This window comes from Cricetulus griseus, chromosome 4 (genome assembly GCF_003668045.3).
Source record: "Cricetulus griseus strain 17A/GY chromosome 4, alternate assembly CriGri-PICRH-1.0, whole genome shotgun sequence".
Classification (NCBI taxonomy): Eukaryota; Metazoa; Chordata; class Mammalia; order Rodentia; family Cricetidae; genus Cricetulus; species Cricetulus griseus.
The window spans coordinates 122,271,937-122,296,666 of NC_048597.1; positions in this window are offsets into that span (position 1 = coordinate 122,271,937).

A 24,730-nucleotide genomic window follows, 5' to 3' on the forward strand; every position below is an offset into this window, starting at 1 on the left:
ATAGTTTACATAAGTGACCAGAAAAATTCTACCAGGGAACTCCTACAACTGATAGATAAAACACCTTCAGCAGGATACAAGATTAACAAAAAAACAAAACAAACAAACAAACAAACAAAAACAGTAGCTCTACTATCTTTGAGTCTTTAAAGAAAGAAATTAAATAAGATACGAGAAAATGGAAAGATTTCCCATGATCTTGGATAGGTAGGATTAACATAGCAAAAATGGCAATCTTGCCAAAAGCAATCTACAGATTCAATGCAATCCCCATCAAAATTCTTCACAGACCTTGAAAGAACAATGTTCAACTTTATATGGAAAAACAAAAACCTCAGGATAGCCAAAACAACCCTGTACAATAAAGGGACTTCCAGAGGCATCACCATCCCTGACTTCAAGCTCTACTATAGAGCTATAGTAATGAAAACAGCTTGGTATTCTTGGTATTGGCACAGAAACAGACAGGTAAACCAATGGAATCAAATTGAAGACCCTGATATTAACCCACACACCTATGAACACCTGATTTTTGACAAAGAAGCTAAAACTATACAATGGGGAAAAAAGCATCTTCAACAAATGGTGATGGCACAACTGGATGTGGACGTGTAGAAGATTGCAGATAGATCTATATCTATTGCCATGCACAAAACTTAAGTCCAAATGGATCAAAGACCTCAACATAAATCCACCCACACAGAGCCTCTATAAGAGAAAGTGAGAGGTACCCTTGAAAGAGTTGGTACAGGAGATCACTTCATGAACATAACTCCACTAGCACGGACACTGAGATCAACAATTAATAAATGGGACCTCCTGAAACTGAGAAGCTTCTGTAAGGCAAAGGACATAGTCAACAAGACAAAACAGCAGCCCACAGAATGGAAAAAGATCTTCACTAATACCACATCTGACAGAGGACTGATCTCCAAAATTTACAAAGAACTCAAGAAGCAAAAATAAAATAAAATAAAATAAAATAAAATAAAATAAAAAGAACTCAAGAAGCTAGTCATCAAAACACCAAGCAATTCAATTAAAAAGTGGGGTTCAGAACTAAATATAGAATTCTCAATAGAGGAATCTAAAATGGCTGAAAGACACATAAGAAAGTGCTCAACATCCTTAGCCATCAGGGAAATGCAAACCAAAACAACTCTGAGATATGATTTTACACAGGCCAGAATGGGTAAAATAAAAAATACCAATGACAGTCTATGCTGAGAGGATGTGGAATATTGGGAACATTCCTCCACTGCTGGTGGGAGTACAAACTTGTGCGGGCACTTTGGAAATCAGTATGGTGGTTTCTCAGAAAAATGGGAATCAGTCTATCTCAAGATCCAGCAATTCTTCTCTTGGGCATATACCCAAAGGATGCACATTCATACAACAAGAACATCTGTTCAACTATGTTCGTAGCAGCACTTTTTGTAATAGCCAGAACCTGGAAGCAACCTAGATGCCCCTCAACTAAAGAATGATGGAGAAAATGTGGTACATTTACACAATGGAGTATTACTCAGCAGAAAAAAAAAAACAAAAAACAATGGAATCTTGAAATTCGCAGGCAAATGGATGGAACTGGAAGAAACCATCCTGAGTGAGGTAACCCAGTCCTAAAAAGACAAACACGGTATGTACTCACTCATATATGGATATTAGACATAGAGCAAAGGATTACCAGCCACCTAGAAAACAAGGAGGACCCTAAGAGAGACATACATGGTCCCCCAGAGAAGAACTCCATTGGAGCACGGGGGGGGGGGGGGGTGAGAAAAAGAGAAGGGGAGAAGAGGGGTGAAAAGGGATCAGGAAGACTGAGACAGGAGAGGAATAGAGGAGAGCAAGAAAAGAGATACCTTAATAGAGGGAGTGAGCCAGTATACATTTAAGAGAAATCGGGCACTAGGAAAATGTTCAAAGATCCATAAAGATGACCCTAAGAATCTAGGCAGTAGTGGAGAGGCCACATTTGATGGCCTTCCCCTGTAATGAGATTGATGACTACCTTGGTTGCCATCCTAGAGTCTTCATCCAGTAGCTGATGGAAGAAGAAGCAGGCACCCATAGCTACACACTGAGCCATACTCCTGGAATCCAGTTGAAGAGAGGAAGGAGGGATGAGCAAAGGAGTCAAGACCATGCAGGAAAAACCTACAGAACCAGCTGACATGATGTAGTGAGAGCACATGGACCTCAGTCTGACAGCTGGGGAACCAGCATTCGAGTGAACCAAACCCTCTGAATGTGGGTGCCAGTTGGGATGCCTGGGCAGTCTATGGGACCTCTAAAAGTGGAACCAGTGTTTATCCCTAGTGCACACACACACAAAAAAATGGACTTTGGGAGTCCATTTCCTCTGGAAGGATACTCTTTCAGCCTAGATACACGGAGAAGGGCCTAGGCCCTCCCCCAAATGATGTGACAGACTTTGATGATCTCCCATGGAAGGTGTCACCATTCTTGAGGAGTGGGTGGGGGGTGGACTGGAGGGTTGGTAGGGTCATGGGAGGATGGGAGGGAGAGGGAACTGGGGTGGGGGGGATTGATATGTAAAATGATTGTTTCTAAAGAAAAAAAAAGAAGATGGACTAATTACATATTCACCAAGCAGTTCTGGAGTTAGGCAATTTGAAGGCCCTCCCATTGAAGTTAGCTATGCTATCTCAATGGGCTCCTACTTGCTTTCTAACATGATCACGTGTTTTTCTGTTGACTTTGAACACAAAAACAAAATAAACTTCAATGTGACTATTTTAGAACTTCATTTTTTTTAACAAAAAAACAAAAACAAAGCAAAGTCCAAAACCTTTTCTTTTGAAGGTTCTACAATTGACTATTATTGTACCCAATGACAAAATGTATACTTATGGGGGATCTCCTGGGGGGTCTGCTGCCCTCCTCTTATCTAAGGTTCATCTGCAGTACCCTTGGGGTACTGACTGCCTCACTAGGTGCTACTTCCTCATTTCTTTCTGCTGACTAGGCCTGTTTACAATTTGCAGATTATCTGCCCATTGCCTGGGGCTTAAGAGCATGGACTTTCATCTGAGTGACCTCCAGGGGTTATGCTGTGGTACATAAGTCAACTTCCCTCTGAATAAAATTGGCATTCTCCTTGCAAGAATGACCTGCTGTCTTTATTTTAACCCTCAGATTCTCTCACTTGAACCAGTAAGGAGTTATAACGCTGGCTCGTTACCTATGCTTAGCTGGACTTTCCTCCTGAAGGTTCAATAATTGAATAGCATGTCACCCAATGCCTAGTATACACATTGCATGCACAAAGGTTGGGCTTAATCCCTGGCTTACTCATTCTTGCCACCCCATCCTGTGCTCCCTCCCCCAAAACCTACTTGAAACTACTAAATTAAATTAGCAGCAGATTTCTAGGATAAAAGATAAAGAGATTTATTAGCATACACACCTGCATGGAAAACATACAAAATATGAGAGTCACAGCAAGGGCCAAGTGACTAAAGCTATTATACTGCCTGGAAGAGAATGGGGCTCCCAGAGTGTGGTGGTCACACATCACTAGCTAGTGAGGGGAAGGGCAGTGTGCTCCCATTAGGCATAGAGCCTCTAGACAATATAGCTTAGAATCTGTGACATCGCAGGCATGGTGTGGCTATCATCTTCCTAGAGCCTGGGGAAGGCAGATACAGGCCCGGAGAAAGCCTGTTTGCACCTCCATCTCTCTCCACTAAGGCAGATGTCCTCTGAGATTCAGATTTCTCCCACAGGAAGGCAGCTTTTTCAGAGCAGATGGTCTTCAGCCATCCTGAAACATTCTAGGAAGCATAGTTTGAGGCGGCTATTCTACCCCCTCCTCACTTCCTTTGCAATTACTTTCTGGTAGAAAGTGGAGTGGGGGAGGAAGGTTGGAGAAATGGCTCAGTGCTTAGAACACTGGCTGCTCTTGCAGAGGATCCAAGTTCAGTTCTCAGCACCCACACAGCAGCTGGCAGCCATCCATAGCTCCAATTCCAGGGGATCCAGCGCTGCCTTCCAGACTCCCTCCCTGGCACTCCATGCACACAGGGCACACACACACACACACACACACACACACACACACACACACATGCATGTCCTTTTAAAAAGAGAGGAATATAGAGTTTATGATTGGGATTAACACCCAGTGGTGGAACACTTTCCAGCTTGTATGAGGCCCTGAGTTTCATCCCCAAAACACAAGTAGGGGGGATTCCATATCGATGTTCTAATTTGGAGAACAAAACCATTAGGAAAACTTAGGCATGCATCTCATTGTAATTTAAAAATGAAATGTTCTTCGTTGAGAAAGCACTCAGAAATGGATTGCTGCATAGTATAGCCTTATCAACAATAGGTCCTTCTCCAGGGGTTGCACATACCTGTTGTCTCAGCAGAGGCAGGCCTGCCACAAGTTTGAGGCCAATTGGTCTATGCAGTAACAGCCAGGGCTGAAAGACCCTCGAGGTGAGGAATCTCCCCGATCCAGCCAGTCCCCCAAGAACTCAATGTCCAGTCCAGTTGATGCAACATTCAAGAGGCTTTATTGCAGTTGTTTAACGAGCTGACCCCATGTTAGCTCTGGCCTTTCATCCATCCACCATGGCGAATGGCTAGGAAAGACAGCTCGAAGCGTCTGCATAGAGATCTTATAGGGCAGCATAAGGGGAGGGTCTAGGGGTACACACAGGCTCAGGATTGGTGTGCCTCCAGGCTTGGAGGGTTTGCCCTGTGTTGATTGGTCAACTGGTTGTTATGGCCCATAGGCCCTCCCAGAGTGGTTGCTATGCTCTGCGAGTCATTGCCAGAGCCGTAAAGCATAGTGCCACCAGCTAACTTCTGATTGGTTCGTTGCTACGAGGCAGGCGTCTAACCCCCTAGTGACTAAACAAGGTCAGGCAAGCACGTGTTAGGCTGTTATGGCTGCCCAAATGGGGAGCTGGTTCCTTCAGGACTACATGTGAGGCCCTATCTAAGAAAAAAATATGGACTAAAGGGATTGGCAGTCAGTTGGCCTTAAACTACATGGAATGCCTACATACTATTATGTTTTTAAATGTGTTTTTACAGTGCTAAGGATCAAACCTGGGACCTTGCATGTGCTAGGCAAACATGCCACCACTAAAGTATCATTCCAGCTCTTGGCTTTTTGCATAGGGTCTTGTTATGAAACCCAGGCTGGCCTCAGACGCATGTACTCTTCCTGGCTCAGCCACCCAAGTACTGACTTACAAGGTACACCTCATGCCTGACTTATTCCTATTCTGAGTTTTGTAGCTGTGGTGGTGTGGTTTGGTTTAGTTTTTTGAGAGGTCTTGCTGTACAGTCCAGGCTGACCTCAATGGCACTTGGCTCTTTGTCTTTCTTAAGCAATTTTCTCTCTTCCTCCTCCTGCCAAGACCCCAGAACGATAGTGTTCCCTGTCTCACCCACACTTACTGGCCCCTGTGCTCAGAATAAACAGGGTCTCATTCTAGCTATCATGTGAATGATGCAGAATAGGGAGCTCTTTATGGCTGTGTGGTTGTGATTTGTGCCTGGTGTGGTAGGTCACACCTACAACCCCAGCTCTGAGGCAGAAGGATTGCTGTGAGTTTAAGACCAGCCAGGTCTGTCGGGTAAGAGCTTGTTTTTTAGTGAAGTTTTCTATCTGAGCTGTAGGAAGCTACAGATGGCTAAAGTGTTTCTTTCTACAATCTCAGACAAACTCTCACTCCAGAAATGCCAGCCCACAGGAAGTCACCTCCTTCCTGTAAGAGGAAAAACAGGTTGCTGTCCCCAGGTGGAAGGGTCTCAGCTTGCCTGTGGTGGAATCTGGAGCTCCCAGCCAGACTCCAGTCAAGCCTGTCCTCTACCCCAGATTTGGGCAGGTTGAGACAAATAGTGATCTCTAGGAGTGAAGTAAGAACAGGCTTGTCTGCGTCTTGGAAACGCCCACACCTGAGCCTGGCGATGAAAAGGGACCTGCACAGAAATACTTAGAGGAGAGGTTCCAACCAAGGAGTTCTTCCGGCTCTCCATTGTTTTGTTTTGTTTTCAGAAAGCCTCATTAGCTAGCCCAGGGTGACCTGAACTCTAACCGCTTGCCTCAGCCTCCTGAAGGCTGAGATTACAAGTGTGTGCCAACATTCCTGGATGGAGCTAAGATTTTAAGTCCCACTACAGAAGGCAAAAAGGCCTGAGTGCTTGATTAACAACAGACGAGTCTATGGAAATCTCCTTTCTGTCAGAGTGTCATTGTTTTTATTGAGCAGCAATGTTTTAGAACACAAACTCTCAGGCTCACCAAACAATATAGAATTCTCTCACTCAAGACAGAGGAACCTGGAGTGCAAAGTTCTTATTCAAGGACAGTGCAAGCTGTTTACAAAATGTAACTCGGCACATGCAACTAAAAGGGGAAGAAAGTCAATTCTGAAGAGATGGCTCAAGGGTTAGAACACTGGCTGCTCTTGTAGAGAACCTGGGTTCAATTCCCAACACCCACATGGTGACTCACAGGCACCAGATACACACATGATATGCACAAATACACAAAGGCAAACATTCATGAACATAAATAAAATAAATAATTAAACCTAAAAAACAAACAAACAAACAAACAAACAAACAAAAAACAACGGGGAATCACCCATTTGGTCTCCTTGTATTTCATTCCCTGTCCACCAGGTGACATACGATCTGAAACTCTGCTTCTGGTGCTCATGGTGTGCGCCTGCGGTGAGAGCCGACCCAGAGACCTGACCTTCGGGTTAGTGGTTCTGATTACATTACACTTTCCAGCCCTTTGAAGTCAGCGCAGCCCTCCGCTGAGCACTTGGCAAACTTGAAAGCCTGTGTTTGGGAAGCCCGGTTTCGCTCTTCCCCTCACATTACCTTTCACCTACTTTAAAAGAAACCACTCATTGTTTGAGAGGGGAAAATCCAATTTGTCCTCCCAAAAGTCATCTAGAATGGAGAGAAAGGCTGCCAAGAGGTTCGGAATGAACTGATTGCCTGGGCAGTGACTTGGAGGGAATTGTTTGCCAAGCTTCAACATTTAGGGCTCTATTTGGGGAGTGCTAACAGGTTTTCTTGTGTATCTGCATTTTTTTCTATATTGAAATAATGGCAGAAAATGCACAAAGATGTAAGAAGTTTGCCTGTAGATTTTTAACAGACTTAACTTCCAGGCTTATTGGGCATTTTCCCAGAGTTGATACTTGGAGAGGGCGAAAACTATTTTAAATATCTCTTGTGGGCTTGGGCTGTCACTCAGTGGGACCACAGCTCTTGCCTATCGCATTATAGCCCAGAGCCTGATTTTCTCAGCACCACAAAATAGATAATTAACAGGTTATTTAAAATAGTAAACAAATAAGGCCTGTTATGTGCCAATCATGGATGCCAGAGGTGAGATGAATAACAGAATTCATTTTGTTTTGTCTGAGAAGTTCTTCTCAGAGGTGGGCTGGCCCTAAATTCTGTCTTGAATATATTATTTATTCCCCTGCCTCTACCTCTCAAGTATGAGAATTACAGTCATGTACCACCATGCCTGGATCAGAATTCTTAACTCTATAAGGTATCTTTGTAGAATGTAAAGTAGAGATTTTTTTACCTAGTGATAGGGCTGAGGTGCAAAATGTCCACCCATGTGCTTATCTATGTGAGCAGTCAGACTTCAAGTGGTGGTGGAATTGTGTGAGGCTCTGGATCCTTTGGGAGTCAGGGCCATGCTAGGAAGTGATCTCAGGGTCCAGGCTTGGATGTTTAGAGCTTGGTCCCACTTCCTGATTGATTGTCTTGATCTGCCCAGATGTGAGCAGGTGGCCTTATCTCCTAGCTCCCACAGCTCAGAGCCTCCTCTGTCATTGCTCTCCTTACCATGACAGCCTGTGCAGTCAAACCCTGAGCTCAGACACATCCCTCCTTCCTTGGTGGCTTGCTGCACTTCTCTACTGCACCTACTTCCTGTTGCTGCGTCATGCATACTTCACCCTGGAAGCATGCAGAACCCTCTGTGTTCTGACTGCTCCAGCCCTTCCTGCTGAGGTTTTGCTTCTGTAAATACTGCTCTCTGCCTGCAATACCCCTTCTCCCTTAGAACATGAAGTTCCTGTCACTCTTCATGAGTCAACTAAAATATTGCTTCCTCTTTTATCACTTCCCGGTCTCCTAGTTAAGTCAATTTAGTTACTCCTTTGTTCTTGGGACCACAGCACCCTAAACAGGCCTATGAAAGGGTCCCTCACAATACTCTGTGATTAGCAACTTTAGTTTTCTGTCTAGACTCTAGAGTGAGCTCCTAAGAACACAGAGGGAACTGTGGCTGCTGGTGTTATTTTAAAGAGAGTCTCACATATCCTAAGCTGGCTTTCAACTCACTGTGTAGTTGAGGATGACCCTGAACCCCTGACCTTCCTGCTTCCACCTCCCCAGTTGCTAGGATAATAGACCTGGACCCACTTCCAAAGCAGTTCTCACTTGGCTTTGATCAGGAATCTTCCAGGAAATTCCAAGTGAAGAAAATACCATGTGGAAGTATGTGAGCTGACTTGAAAACAAACCAGATCTTAAAAGTGAGCTGTGGGCTGGGAGCTGGCTCAGAGCATGCGCACTGCCAAGCCTGACAACCAGAGTTCAAGCCTTGGAAGGAACCCACATGGTGGAAGGAAGAACGGACTCCCTCAAGTCGTCCTCTGACCTCCACAAGTCACGGCTCATGCACTCACACATGCATGTACAAAACAAAGACATGTGAAGTAATAAAAATAAGCTTTAAAAAGACAAAAACCAAAACCAAACATAGCACTTGGATCAAAGCCAATACTGAGCACATAGCCAAGGGAGTGGAAAAAAGTGAAGATCAAGGAAAGAATTGGGACAACAGATTAAGAGAGCCACACCGGTCTCAGAAAGTATGTTTTCTCCAATCTGTATTTCCTAGACCTTATGCTGTCACATGAAATCATACATGTGCAGGTTAAATGAAAGCAGATGTAAAAATGCCTGTGGAGAAAGGGGGCAAAGGAGACTAATGGGGGACAAAGGGGACTGATGGGGTAAGGGACAAAGGGGATTAATGGGGGACAAAGGGGACTGATAGGGTAAGGGACAAAGGGGACTGATGGGGTAAGGGACAAAGGGGATTAATGGGGGACAAAGGGGACTGATGGGGTGGGGAGTCATGTTCAATATATAATATCTCCTGTAAAAAAACAGACAAAAAGATTTTTTTTTTTTTTTTGGTTTTTTGAGACAATGTATCTCTGTGGCTTTGGAGGCTATCCTGGAACTAGCTCTTGTAGACCAGGCTGGTCTCGAACTCACAGAGATCCGCCTGCCTCTACCTCCCGAGTGCTGGGATTAAAGTCGTGTGCCTTTAAAGATTAAAGAAAAATGTGTGGGTTAAAACCAAAATTTATTTGCTACATGGTTCTGGGTATGGTTTCAAAGGAACTAAACTGTATGATGAGGATTATGTTTTAGACACTGGCCACTGTGGAGAGCAGGTGGGATTGGGTACAGGAAGGAGAGGGAGGCCTTGCCAATTAATCCTACTACCAGACAGGTTTCAGCTATGTTCACATGCTGGATGGACATGCACTGGCGGAGGTCACTTCTGTTCCGTTTCTGTGGAAATGCTGTTCAGGGTTCTAAGGTGATTTTCAATTATGTTTTTGGAGCCTTGCCCATCTGTGGTCTGGGACAGACTGTTCTGAGAGAAATGGCATTGGGAGCCAAAGCTTGAAGCCTCTTGAATGACAGTTTTAGTAAACTTCACTGTGAAGACAAACAAGCATATGTTCTGTTTTGGTTGGTTTTGGTTTTTTGAGACAGGGTTTCTCTGTGTAGGCCTGGCTGTCCCGGAACTCACTTGTAGACCAGGCTGGCCTGCGACTCAGAGATCTGCCTGCCTCTGCCTCCCAAGTGCTGAGATTAAAGGCACGTGCCACCATGCCTGGCTGCATATGTTTTGTTTTTATTATTATTATTTTATTTGTGTGGATGTTTTGGCTGCTTGTATCTGTGTACCACATGTGTGCCAGGTGCCCAAGGTATCACACTTCCTGAAACTGTAGTTACAGATGGTCCTGAGCCTCCATGTGGGTGCTGGGAATCAAACCTAGGTTCTCTGGAAGAGCAGACAGTGCTCTTAACTGCTGAGCCATCTCTCTGGACCCTAGAGTACATTTATATTTGAAGAAATCATCACTTTGCTGTATCAGATCAACTGTGTACTGCTACCAATTTGCTGCTCAGTAGGAATGGAGATCAATTCACACTTTCTGTGCCTGCCAACAGTACAAAAGCTATCTATGGGCTGGGGGGCTGGGTGTGTGTTGGTAAAGTGCTTGCCTAACCTGCATGGAGTGCTGGATTTGAGTTCCAAGACTCAATAAGCTGAGCATGGTGTCACACATCTGTAAATCCAACATTAGGGTGGAGCAGGACACTCAGATGCTCAAGGCCATCCTTTCTGAGACAGTTATATCTGGACTGAGGATGTAGCTCAGCTGGGAGAGCATTTGCATGGCACAAAGCCCCACAGTGCAGGCAGTATAAACCAGCCTGGTGGTGCATGCTTCTAATCCCAGCACTCAGGAGGAGTAGATGTTTGATGTACCCTACACGAAACTCTGTATTATAAACACCAAGTAGATGATAAGTCATAGTGTTCTTGTACCTTTAAGAGTCGTGAGCCTTGCCTTTAACAACTGTGCCATCTCTCAGCCAAACTGCAGCATTCTTAAAGCCCAAACAAGTAGACAATGCTGTGGAAAATGGCAATCAGGCAAAAACAGGTAAAAACTTGAAGGAAACATACTTCACTGCCTTTGGGCTTAAAAATATTTTGTTATCATTGCACAAACCACTTCAGAAGGAATATAATTCTACCCAATGCTTACAGTCAAGAGCTTCTGTGTTCTCTGGAAGCTAGACTTTGGTTTAACCTTAAAGTAATTTATAACTTAAGAGGCTTTACCTACTGCCCCGTCTGGGGATCAGTCCCTACAGAAACTTCTGACCCCAAGGCTAATAACTGTGGTAAGTTACAGTGTAACCTGGATGGGATCCCGCTGGCTTTGATAAGGAAGGAAGTGAATGGCTGACTACAAGGCAGCCACCAGCCCAGTCCAGCATACTGGCAGGAGCCAGGAGACTGCCTTCTTAGAATGAGCTTGAGGAAACCAAAATACAGGACGGATAGGATATGAGCCTATTAACCTGGAACAAAATAAACGGCTCAACAACCTGAAAAAATAGCCACAACTTGTGGCAGATACCACCTGTGTGGTTTTGAAAAGTAAGAAAAAGTGGGAATCATGATACAAACCACATTAAATCAAATTCATTGGGAAAAGCACTTATTTGTGCTCAAGTTTTCTGAGATTTCACCTTCTGATTTGGGCAGAGGTGGCATGGGAAGCGAATGTGGGAGAACCTCACACTGCATCTCAGAGAAAAGTGCCTCCCTCCTTCCTTCCACTCGCAGGACCTGTTCCAGTAGTTCCACAGGTTGGGGATTCAACACATGACCATTAGGGGGCGTCCAAGAGCCAAACCACGAAATTGGGAAAGCACACAGTGAGAAGCAGAAATTGGAGAAAGTAGAACAGGAAACGGCTTAGTAGAATCCGGACGCTAATGTGGCTGCAAAATGAGAATAGGCCACCAAGGCTAGAGAGCTAAAGAGCATGTCCTAGAAGGCCATTACTAAATGGGTACAGTATTTAACAAAGCTATAAGGCATGCACTTGTGAGAGGGGATCGTGCCTGTGGCTTGAATATGTGCTCTCCAAAATTCAGGTGTTTACTAATGTGATACCAAAAAGAAGTGGAACCTCTAAGAGGACATGATGAGACCATGGCAGCTCCCTCCCTGTGTGGGGGACGATAGAAAAGGGGTTACACTGTCTCCAACTAGCTTGCCTTTCATCTTCCCCACAAGCAGGTCTTAATTCCCGTCTGGAGGATCACAGAATTGAACCTGCCTTGGTGCCTTGAATTTGACCTCCCCTCTTCCACACCTGTGAGAAAGCAGTGTCTGCTGCTGCCAGCACGTGACTGTGTCTCAGTGATTTTGCAGCGGTAGTACAAACTAAGCCAATCTTTAGTGAGGTACGGTGATGATGGATCTGCTGGGCCAGAGACCCCATCACAGAACAGGGACCTTCAAGAACTCTGGGGATGTTAGACCCTGAGGTGGCCTGCCTATTAAGAAGCAGAACTATTCTATTATCACAATGACCGACAAGGAACAGCCATGGATGCCCAAGCTGCCGAGTGACAGAATGCAGCTTTCCCAGGGCAAAATACATGGGCAAGCAACAAGGGTAAATTCTAGCCCTGTAGTCCACAGACATCAATGTGAATAAAAAGGAAGCTGAGGACTGTTAAAATTTTTGAAGAAAAAGAGGAGCAATATGAAACATATTAACCAGTTTATTATAAGCCTGGCAGAGTAGGGAGACTAAAAGAGAAGAGAAACAGGGTTAATGGCTGACTACCATGGTGGGTCGCCATAGAGAGGCAGAGAGAAGAGAAGAGCAGAGCAAAGAAGAAGCAGAGAGAGAGCGAAGCAGGGAAGCTGGAACTTTTAAAGAGAAGACTGTGCATGCGCACTGAGGTTCCACACGTGCCCAGAGTCCTCACACAGGCTGTAAATGTGTGGTGGGTGATGTGGTGATGGCACGTCCCTGTACGTGCCCTGACTGTTGTCAGGGGGCGGGGTCTGTCTCTTAAAGAGGTAGAGGTGATCAGCAATAAAGCCTGAACCTTTCAAGGACAGTCATGGTGACAAGTCCCAACCCCTTTCTAAATTCTTGGATGAGTCACTTTTTATTTTTCTTTCCTTTAATGTGTATGGGTATTTTGTCTATATATATACCTGCATATCACATGTTCCTGGTGTCTCAGGAGGCCAAATAAGGGAATCAGGTCCTACAGGCAGAAGTTTCCTGTCCTGACCACCAGGTTTCAAAGAACCACTCTGAGGCTTATATTAATTGTAAATGCTTGGCCAATAGCACAGGCGCATTAGTAACGAGCACTTACCTTTCAAGTTAACCCATATTCCTTCTTTATGCTCTGCCACGTGGAAGTACCTTTACTAACACGGCATGTTCATCTCCTGCTCCTTCTGCATCTGCAAGCCAATCCTCTGACTCCACCCTTCCTCATCCCATCATTCTCAGGTTGGCTTTCTGGTCTAACTTCATCCTGTTCAGCTATTGGCCAGTAAACTTGTTTATTAAACCAATCTTAGTGACATTTATTCACACTGTGTAAAGAAATACTCCACAGCAAGGTCCTCTGGAACTGGAGTTACAGAAAGTTATGAGCCACCATGCAAGTACTGGGAATCAAACCTGGTCCAGCATCGAGTGCTTGACCACTGAGTTCAGAGCCTGAGTCAGTTTTTCACCTTAGAGAATGCTGACTGAAATAGAGGATGAGACCTCAAGAAGAAGGAGCTTGACTGGAGTGGCTTAATGTAGAGTGCTCGCCTTCATAGAAAGTTCTAGGCCAGCCTGGGCTACATGAAATCCTGTCTCAAAGAGTGTAGAAGGAAGGAAGAGGTAGCTAAAGAGATAACAAGGAAGGGAAGGGGAACACCAATAGTGGCGGAGAGGAGAGGGTTGGCTTAGCATAATGGGGGGTTTCACCTTGGGAGTGTGAACAGGTCAAGGTGAGATTTCTGAGAACAATGCAGGCAATGGGTGCTCTTGCTGTCCAAATTGAGAGTTTGCAATGAAAAAGGGAAGTATTCTTAGGTTTACCTTCTGAGGAACACAGAGGTGCTGAGGCACTGGGAATGGGGCCATAACACACTCAGACATGGGCTCAGATACCAAACTTGAGGTAATGAAGGAGGGAACAGAGTAGGATGTAACAAGTCTTTCTCTGTCCCACCAGCCAGCTCCCAAATAAGAACATGGAGACTGATTATGAAAGCTTGGCCTTAGCTTTAGCTTGTCCAGTAGCCCTTATAACTTAAATTAGCCCACTTCTATTAATCTATGTTTTGCCTTGTGGCCTTTTACCTTTCTTTTATTCTGTATGTAAGACTCCCTCCATGACTAGTTGGTTTCTGACACTCGCCTAGACTTACCCTCTACTTCCTCTCTCTCTCTCTCTCTCTCTCTCTCTCTCTCTCTCTCTCTCTCTCTCTCTCTCTGTGTGTGGTGTGTGTGTGTGTGTGTGTGTGTGTGTGTGTGTCCGTCCAGAAATCCCAACTATACCTCCTGCCTAGCTATTGGCCATTCAGCTATTTATTACAACAATCACAACAATACATTTTCACACCGTGTATGTTAGGAATAGCTTAGATGAGAGATGAAGCATCTTTAAAATATCAGTTGGGGAGTGGGATATGAAGAGACATGACCAGGCTTCCTCTCCATCCCCTTGCCCTCATTAACTTATACTTTCCTGTATAGCATGTGTCCATATCTGACATAATATATACTTGACTATAACTATACCGTGCCCCTCACTAGAATGAAAGAATATGAGTTGTTTGGAGACAAACATTGTCTTGCTCACTGGTGTCCTTCCCCACACATTGTGTGTGTGTTAAGGACTGTGATTCAGTAATATTTTCTTAGCTTGTGTGTAGCCTCAGGGTCTGTCCTTACCGCCATATAAAGGGAGGGTTCAAAATGCATGTTGAAAGCACATGTGTATAGTGTATGTACATGTAAATATATGATTAGATACAAGTAACAAGGTGATAAAGAATCTTGGATAACTTCAGTGTTTGGGGTTGGGAAATGGTTACTGAGGAATGGTGGCAGGAGACAGCAAGATGTCTTAGTGGATAAAGGTGTTTGCTACCAACCCTGACAACCTGAGTTTAATCTCCAGCACCCACATCATGGAAGGAAAGAACCAATTCCTGCAAGCTGTCCTTTGAGTACCACGCCTCACTGTGGGATGTGTATGTGCAGGACACACACACACACACACACACACACACACACACACACACACACACACACACACACACAGAGTTTTGTATTTTTGTTTTGTTTTGCTTTGTTTAGTGACAGAGTTTTTTCTATGTTGCCCTGGCTGTCCTCACTCTATAGACCTGGCTGTCCTTGAACTCACAGCAATCCACCTGCTGCAGCCCTGCAAGTGCTGGTATTAAAGGTGTACAGAGCCACACAGTTTTTAAAATTCCATTTATTCACTTTGAGTGTTTTGCCTTCATGTATGCATGTACACTGCATGTGTGCTTGTTCCCCATGAAGGTTCTGATTCTGTTACTGGAGATACAGATGGTTACATGTCATGTGGATGCTAGAAATTGAACCCAAGACTCTGCAAGAGGAACGAAGGCTTTTAACTCTCCAGCTCCTACACAAAAAATTCTAATATAATTTAAAACTTAAAAAGAAGAAATGATGGTATATAGATATGACAGCAAATTCTGAAAGTACTTTAGGCACCTTGAAATTGGAAATAGAAGAACTCAGAACTCCTGAGCCCTGCTTCACTCATCCCACTGCAGAATCTATAGCATATGCTTCTTAGATAAGAGCTAACCCTGTCACTAGGCCATATGAGAATGGCTAGCATGGTGACAGTATTGTGTCCTCAGTACTAATATTGATGCAGTAACAGTTCTCCCAGGAGGAAAGAGCTCTTCAGAGTCACCAGAGGTCAGGAGTTTGAATGGTTAGTCATGATTTAAGTCTATGTTCTCATACAGTAAGTCAAGCTAGCCTTCCTCTTGTACTCATCAGCTATAGGCTACTTCTGAATGACTTTAACCAATCTCTAAGACAGACATATTACCTTCTGCTAAATAATTACCCTCAAACTGTAGCCTAGCCCCCAAACCCTCATTATTCTCTCATACAGTTTCTACAGATGGAGATACTAGGGTGGCCTAGCTGTTTTATTCTGCCTCCAGGTCTCTCCTGAAGTTACATTCAAGATGGTATCTAGACTGGGATCATGCAAAAGCTTGACAGTGATGGAAGGACCTGTTTCCAAGCCATCTGATTTTTATACCGCCATATTCGTGCTCTTTGCTAACAGAAGACCCAGTTCCCTGACACCTAAAACTCACCATGGAACAACATAAGTTTCCTTACAATACAACAACTGACTTCCCGCAAGTGAGCAATGCAAGGAGGGGTGCCTCAGAAGATACACATCAATTCTGAAATATCCCGTGAGTCACACAGGTCAGCCCCATTTAATGTGGGAGGAAACTACACCAAGAAATGTACCTTGGAGATAGGAACCCCTTGGAGACTGCCACCTTAACAGGTGTTATTCTGGGCTCATGTATTAAAGTAGATAACTCTACCTCGACCTGTGTCTGGTCAGCTAATACAGGAACCTATAAACTACCTAACTCTAAAGCCACTGTTGTCTTCCATTCGTGTCTGCTTCAGAGCACTCCTTAAATCAGTTCAACTCTGATGTCAGCTGCTAGGAGCACTTGGTGCTCTTGCAGGGGGACCTTGTTTGATTCCCAGTGCCCACACAGTAGCATACAGGTGTCTGTATCTTGTATTCCAGGGCATCAACACTCAATCAACATGCACACAGTGCATGTATGTATGCAATCTTAAAAACCATTGTTTGACTCCACAATTTACATGTGTCTTTGACTCTGGATGGTATTCTGAAGTTAATATGTGATGCAGATTGAATTGTAAGCCCAATGTTCATATGTGGAAACTGTTGGAGGCACTGAGATAGGATGCTATTCTTGGTTTTCATTGGAAATATCCTGGGGGTGGGGCGGGGAGTGGTGGTGTTTGTGTGCTGAAGACTTGGTGCCTGATGCAGCAGTGCTCAGGGAGGAAGCCTTTGGGAGCTGATTGGATCATGAGGGCTTCACCTCAAATGATGAACTTATTGTTAAATTGATTACTTTGTATCCTAACTGGGAGGTGATGAAGACTTCTGAAAGTAGGACCTAGTTGGAGAAAGGTCACTGAGGCACACACAGCTTCCCAAATAACACCCTCAACACAATCAGACAGTCACATAAAGATTTCTCCAAAAAGAATAAAGCAAGCTGTGGGATCCATGAGCAAAACAGGGCTGATCTTGTCCAGTGTGGGGAAGTGTGAACTTGCTTACAGTCTGTAGACTTTCATGGTGAGACTCTAGAGGGACTGGCTGGCCTTTCACTCTGGAGCACAGTTACTCTAGCAAGACCACTGAGTGACTTCCAAAAGTGTGAGACAGTTGGCCAACTTCTTGGTTTTCAGATATTTGGTTCTGACATTGCCTTTAACAACTGGACTAAGATTAAAACTAATTCTGGCAGCTACCCCACTCCCCTCTTTGAAAACCATTAATTTCTATGCCTAAGATATCAGTAACATATTCAGTTAGCATAAGTGAGCTAATGAAAATTTTATCACTGGTGAGTAAATTAGTGAAATTGTCTTTTCCCTTTCATTCCACAATAAAAGGTACTTAGAAACACAATAAAGGGGCTAGGAAGATGACTTAGACAGTAAAATGACACAAAAGCATGAGGACATGAGCTTGGATCCCAATACTCATGTAAAACATTGGGTGCAGTGGCATGTATCTGTAACTGGAATCCGGGGAAATGGATCCCAGAGTTCTTTGGCCAGCTGGCCTAGCCAAATCTATAAGCTTAGGGTTCAGTGAGTACATCCAATATGAAATCACTGATCAATGTATTTAAATAGGAAGCAAAGTACTAGCTAATATTGCAAGCTGCTGTTTCAAAAGCAGTGTTTCCACTGGGGAGGGTCTAGGCCCTGCTCCAAATGATATGACAGACTTTGAAGATCCCCCGTGAAAGGCCTCACCCCCCCTGGGGAGCAGAAAGGGGATGGGATAGGGGATCAGTCGGGGGCAGGGGAGGAGGGGAGGGAGAGGGAACTGAGATTGACATGTAAAAGGAGCTTGTTTCTAATTTAAATTTTTTTTTTTTAAGCAGTGTTTCAGGTGCTTCCTCAAAATTAGAACATGCCCAGCTCACTCACCTATCCTAACACGATGCCAAGGAGAGGTATAACTCCACTAGCCCTCTTAGGGCTTCTAATCCCCGAAGGCAGCCTGCAAGCCCAGGCCGGCAGTCTCTGCCTGCCCAGCTCTACCTGACCTCTTTCAGAGAGGCTGGTCTTATGCAAGTCTGATGACACTTTGCAGGGCTTCCTAGCTTCTGGGGAGGAACAAGACAGGTGGAAATAAGCAAGAAGCAAGTCCCCCAAAGGGCAGTTGAATGAAGAGAGCATAGAGATTTTTGTTTATGCTGAAGACTAAGGTTTGCTTTTGGATTAAACCTTGTAAGTTTATAAAGGAGGCATTAAAGCTTAACTCAGTACTCAATGTGGGACCATCCCATTAGTATCTGAGGAGTGAGAACTCCATGATCTCCTTCAGTTTTTTCCCTTTTGTTTTTGAGATGCCAGCAGAGGACATGTGGCATTTAAATAGTAATGTTTTATTTGGTATGGGGAGTAATACTTTAGAAATGCTAGATTCTAGACCACGTTTTTGTAGACTAGATCTCTGTAGTCATTCTTAGCAGCTGGGCCAGGCCTTGCATATCTGTTCATCTCTACCCACCTACATCTTCAAACTCCTTCCTCAGAACCAAACCATGGCTTCTGCTTCAGTGACCTCTTCCTGTTTCAGGGTAACAATCATGGCCTGTGGTAAAGGGTGTTTACCACGCTCATGTGCAAGAAGGCTCCAGGTTAAAGCCCCCAACACACACACACACACACACACACACACACACACACACACACACACGGGTGGGGGGCAGGGTGAGTGGTTCCTATTTGCAACCCCAGCATTTGAGTTGGAATTGTCATGAGTCTGGCAGACTGGACTACATACAGTGTGATACCACATCTCAACAAAACAAGCAAACCAACTCTACTGCCCACATGTTATCATTTAGGTGTTTGCTCACAATCAGGCCTTTTCCAACTAGACTACAGTTCTAGCAACTTCCCTGGTCTTTGCTGTGGTTCCATGTCTGGTGTCTGCTTACATGTTTTCTTGCTTCAGTGCCCTGTGTTCACCATCTCCTCGATTCTTCAAGGGAGGGATCCCGTGCGAATTAGAGAGTGGCTTAGATGCCAGTGTCTTAGATGCCGTCTGGGGCACTCCCAGAGTTCCCCCCACCCCAGCAATAATGTCATCACTGCACCTCCCTTGAAGTGTTTGTCTGCTTCCCTTACTGGGCAGTAAGCAGGTGCAGTTATATAGCCATTCACTCCGTATATCTAGAAACCAGTGGATCCTCAGTGGCTAGTTGTTGACTCTGGCAGAACACTGGAAAGAAACAAAACTAGGTTAACTTTTCAGTCATCAAACAGCTGCGTAAGTGAGGATCATTAACCACATTCTGTGCTTGGGAAACTCAGTTTCTGGAGTTTGGTAGTTTGCACAAGGGAAACAAAAGCAGGATTGCAAAACTCTCAAGTCATTACGTGGCTTTCCCGCAGCCAGGAGGTGCAGTGTCCCGCCGGCGGTGGTGCGGGGCTCAGGCCGCCAGGCATGCGCGTGCCAGGCATGCGCGTGCGTAGTGCTCACCCACCCTCACTCCACCCCTCCAGGATGCCCCGCCCACTCAGCGCCGGGCGGGAGAGCAGAGCCTCCAGCAGGAACGACTGACACACCAGACTTGCTCAGGCATACCGGAAATGCTGTGGAACACCAGGAAACTAGTCACAGTAGCCAGGAGGCGTGGCAAAGAGTTGTCCATAAATCTGAGCCCTGCGGTTTCAAGTCCGGTTTCTCGCTTTAGGCAGAGGGTGATTGTGAAACTCCAACCATCACTGCAAGATCTTTTTTCGCTGGAATAGTCCCGCCCCACAAGGCTCTCAACAGGGTCCTGACTTAGGAGGTGCGAGAGCTCGCGAGAGGGTTGAATGGCCACGCTCCAGCTTTTGTAGCTCCTCAGTTCAGTTGACTGTTCAACTTACCTCTAAACACACACGCGCGCGCGCGCACGCACGCACGCACGTAAACACAGTTCTATTTAAGTTTGTAATATACGAGTCATGCTAAAAACAAAAAAGTAACGTATTAAACAACAACACAATCTATGATTGTCACTTTGCCAATGTAGAAATAATCAATGTATAACAAATCTAATGAGTATCATCGTTATACAGGAATGAGGCAACCAGTTCTTTTTATAAATGGGCTGTATGGGGCTAGAGAGTTAGCTCGGTGATTAAGAGCACTTGGTGCTTTTGTAGAAGCCCTAGGTTCCTTTCGGTTCCCAGCATCCCCTGGGTGGTTCACAAACATGAATAACAGCAGTTCCATGGGACCTGACCTCAGCAGGCACCAGGCATGCACATGGTACACATTCATACATGAATGAAAAACATTTTTATACATAGGCAAATGTTTAAAAAATTATGAATGGGTTGTATAAAGCATTATATTAACACATGTTATATTAACAGTGGGCCTCTGGACCTTCAGTTTTAGTTGAGCTTAGCTGACCTTAAAACAGATTTGTATTGGGAGAAATGTAACACTTCCTCAAATAGAGTTTAATTTACCTGTTGCCTACTCTAGGAACAGGCTTCTTGAACTTTCCCACTTCCAAACCCAGTTCTGTGGTGTATAGACTGGGTACACAAATCAAACATTTGGTGATAGTAAATCATAAAGAAATTTACTTCCAACAATGCTGTAGTATACATAGACTATTGCCACTAACTAAAGGTGAAACAAGTTGGCATACTTATAATGTACTTGCTTATTCTTGCATAAAGAATGGAATCCTGGCTGAGTATTTGGTACTGCAACCAATGAGCATCATCATTTCTTTAAGTTGGTCCGTATTTTAATTTTGTAGCTGTCAATTCTGAGAACGCTGCTTTGCATAAACACATAGTACAAAACGATAGCAGTAAGTCTAGGTCTATTTCAGAAATTGTTGGAAAATATGTCCTAGTCCCAAACATCAATTCACTGGATGATATTTTAAGAAACTCAAGTCAGCAACTCCAATAGCAATTTTTTGTTGTTATGTTTTTTTCTTTCTCTCTTTTTCTTTTTGTGGGGGGGGGGTTCGAAACAGGGTTTCTCTGTGCAACAGCGCTGGCTGTTCTGGAACTCACTCTGTGGACCAGACTAGCCTCTAGCTCTCAGAGATTGACCTGCCGCTGCTTCCCAAGTGCTGGGATTAAAGAGTGCGTCACCACCAGCAGCTTTAAACAGCCATTTTAAAGATAAAACTTAAAATATTTTAAATTAAAATATTCAACACAAGCCAAAGATACATTATTTTGATGAGTATATGCTGAGAAATGATGGTAGAAAAATACCAAAAGTCTTTGCATTCCAGAAGGAACTATTATACCTCTATAGGAGCAGATAACTGTATGTACAGTAGAAATTCTGCAACTCTTAGCCTATGGGTGTAAACTGAGGTGTTTTAGGCAGATCATTGGCATGGAGGAGTCTGAGTGCACAGGGCAAGGTGCACAGAGGTTGGGGGTTCAGAATCGTGACCACAGATGCCACACAGAACAATCCAGAAATACCTTGTGTTCTTTACAAATTTGATTTTGAATCTTTGGACAAAGAGTTCAGGAGCCTTTTCATGCTGCAGATTTTGGGGGATCCTCACATTCAGTTACACAGTGAGTCACACCTTAAGGAGCTTCATTTATTTGACCCTGGGTGAAGACAGTCTCTTCCTAGGTCAGCGAAGTATGTGAAGAAGCTTGGGTGTGCAGTGACTGACAGTAGGGAAATCACCTTCCCATAGTGTGTGTCATCTCTGTGGACCACAGAGGACCACACTAGGATGCACACTAGGAAGTCTCAGCATGAAGACAAGACTTCTTAGTCTGGGCTTCGGCTAGATCTTGAGATAAATAACTGCTCCTACAGCCTCTTACATCTACCATCCTTTTGCCCTCATTTTCACCCATACATATATAAATATAATTTACTCCAAAAATAATCTGGTTAAGTATTTATATTCAATATAGAGATTTATATTAATCCCATGCCTATAATCTCACCATCTCAACCTCTTTCCCCAAAAATGGAGGAAGAGGAGGCTCAAATGTTGTGGAATATTTGTTTATACTGTAAAGATGTGTCTTTGGCAAGACACCTTCTGGTTGGTTTAATAAAGAGCTGAATGGCTGATAACTAGGCAGGAAGAGGTTAGGCGGGACTTCTGAGGACAGAGAGGACTCTGGGAAAAGGAAGGGTGGAGTTGCCAGCCAGATGGAGAGGAAATAGAAGGTGCAAGATGAAAGAGAGGTAATGCCAGGTAGCAGAAAGGAGATGAATATAAATGGGTTAATTTAAATTTTGAGAGCTCGTTCAAAACAAGCCTAAGCTAAAGACCAAGCTTTCATAATTAATAAGTTTTTGTCATTACTTGTGGGCTGGTGGTCCAAAGACAAGTCTGACAAGAAAGCTACACTCAAGGTGAAGAGCCCTTATTGCTGTTGCAGAGGATCTGAGTCCATTCCCAGCACCCACATAGTGGCTCACAAACATATGTAATCCAAGTTTCAGAGGATCCATGGCCACTTCTGTCCTCCCTGGGCACCAGGCATGCATGTGGTACACAGATATTCAGGCAAAACACACGAGAGAGAGAGAGAGAGAGAGAGAGAGAGAGAGAGAGAGAGAGAGAGAGAGAGAGATTGATTTTTGTCTTTATCAACTCTCTTTCCAGTTGATAGTTGATAGAAGTTGATTGTTGGTAGAAGCATTCCACTCATGTGAATACTGAGAAGTACAGGATTTTGGGAACAGTTTTAACAATCAAACTGGTGTGGATATAATTCTTCATTTTTCAAAAGAAAATTTGTTTATGCTTAATACCATCTCTGACAGTCAGTTACAGGTGGGTTTTAATTTTTTTCTCTTATTATTATTATTATTATTATTATTAATTCAGGTTAGGGAACAGGCTTGTTTCACATGTAATTCCCCTCTCCCTCCCCTCACCCCCATTCCTTCTCCCCCAGGATTTTAATTTTTAACTTAAATACTCAAATGAGCTGGGTGTGGTGACACGTTTTAGTTCCAGCACTTGGGAAGCAGAGGCAGGTAGATCTCTGTGAGTTTGAGACCAGTCTGGTCTACAAGAGCTAGTTCCAGGATAGGCTCCAAAGCTACACAGAGAAGCTGTCTTGAAGTCCCCCTTTCCCCCCAAAAAAAAGACAAAACAAAACAAAAACCAACCTTCTCTTAAATCTTACTATGGAGCGGTCATGTTGGTAAATTTTCTAGGGCATCCCCTTGCATACAGTATCATAGAAGGTGAGGTGAATAGCCAAATAGTCAAGTTTGACATTTCCCACTGTCCTTCTGGGGTTTTCAAGTTCACAATTAATGTTCCTGGAACATGATGAAAACAAAACATCTATTTTCTGAAACAAAATCCAATCATGCTTTGTTGATCTTACTCAGCTCAAGGAAACAAATGCAGTGTCTTGTTAGCAGTGGCCCTGGCTTGGCCAGGTGTTTAGAATGGGCAGCACCTCTGGTGGAGCCTCCCCCACAGGAAGGAGTCCAGTGAAGCTCTTAGCCTTAGTTGAAGCTTCATGTAAAGTTTCTAGTTACATTCCCTGGGGTTTGTCAGCTCATGGAAGTATCTGGCAAAATGGTTGAATACATGTAACTGAAAGTCAGCATTCACAGATTCACTGTATGGAATAAGTTAGGTCCCTTCATCTGCTCAAGTGGATAGATTCCCACAGCCAGAGACTGCAAAATTGGGGACCCTCGGAGAACATATAATTTCTTGGAGGTTTATTTTTTCTGATTGACAGCCAGTCTAAAACATTATATAAGATGTTTCTGAAGGCTAGAGAGATAGATCAGTGGTTAAGAGCACTGACTGCTCTTCCAGAGTTCCTGAGTTCAATTCCCAGCAACCACATTGTGGCTCACAACCATCTATCATGAGATCTGGTGCCCTCTTCTGGCATATAGGCAAACATGCAGACAGAACACTGTATATGTAATAAAAATAAGTTAATAAATTAAAAAAAAGATTTTCTGAGTTTTTAAAGATACATCAGGAAAGTTTCAATTTTTTTTTTTTTGCAGTACCAGCATCATTTTCCAGCTTTGTATTCATCCTCTCCTTTTTTCCCTTTTAGAACAGTGTCTCACAGCAGACCCTCACACTAAACTGGAACTCACTATGTAGACTAGGCTGGCCTTGAACTCACAGAGTCACCTGCCTCTGTCTTCCAAATTCTGGGATTAAAGGTGTGGCCACCAAAACTGATTTCTTTTCTTTAAATAAACAAAAACTTAATTTAAACAGATTCTTGCTGGGCAGTGGAGGCAAAGGCAGGTGGATCTCTGTGAGTTCAAGGCCATCCTGGTCTACAGAGTTCCAGGACAGCCAGGACTACGAAGTGAAACCCTACCTTCAAAAACCAAAAGCAGCCTTTAATCACAGCACTTGGGAGGCAGAGGTAGGTAGATCTCTGTGAGTTCGAGGCCAGCCTTGTCTACAGAGAGAGTTCCAGGACAACCTCCAAATAGCTACAGAGAAACCTTGTCTCAAAACAACAACAACAACAAAAACACTACAACAAAAATAAAAACAACAACAACAAACAAAACAAAACAAAAAAACCCTAAACCCTAAAAGCAAAACCAAACAAACAAAAAAGACGCTGTTTCTATTGTGTGGTCCAGGACTCTCAGAAACTGTTCAGAACTTGAGTAGCAGGTATGTGTGTAAGAGAATATGTTCAAATGTGACTTC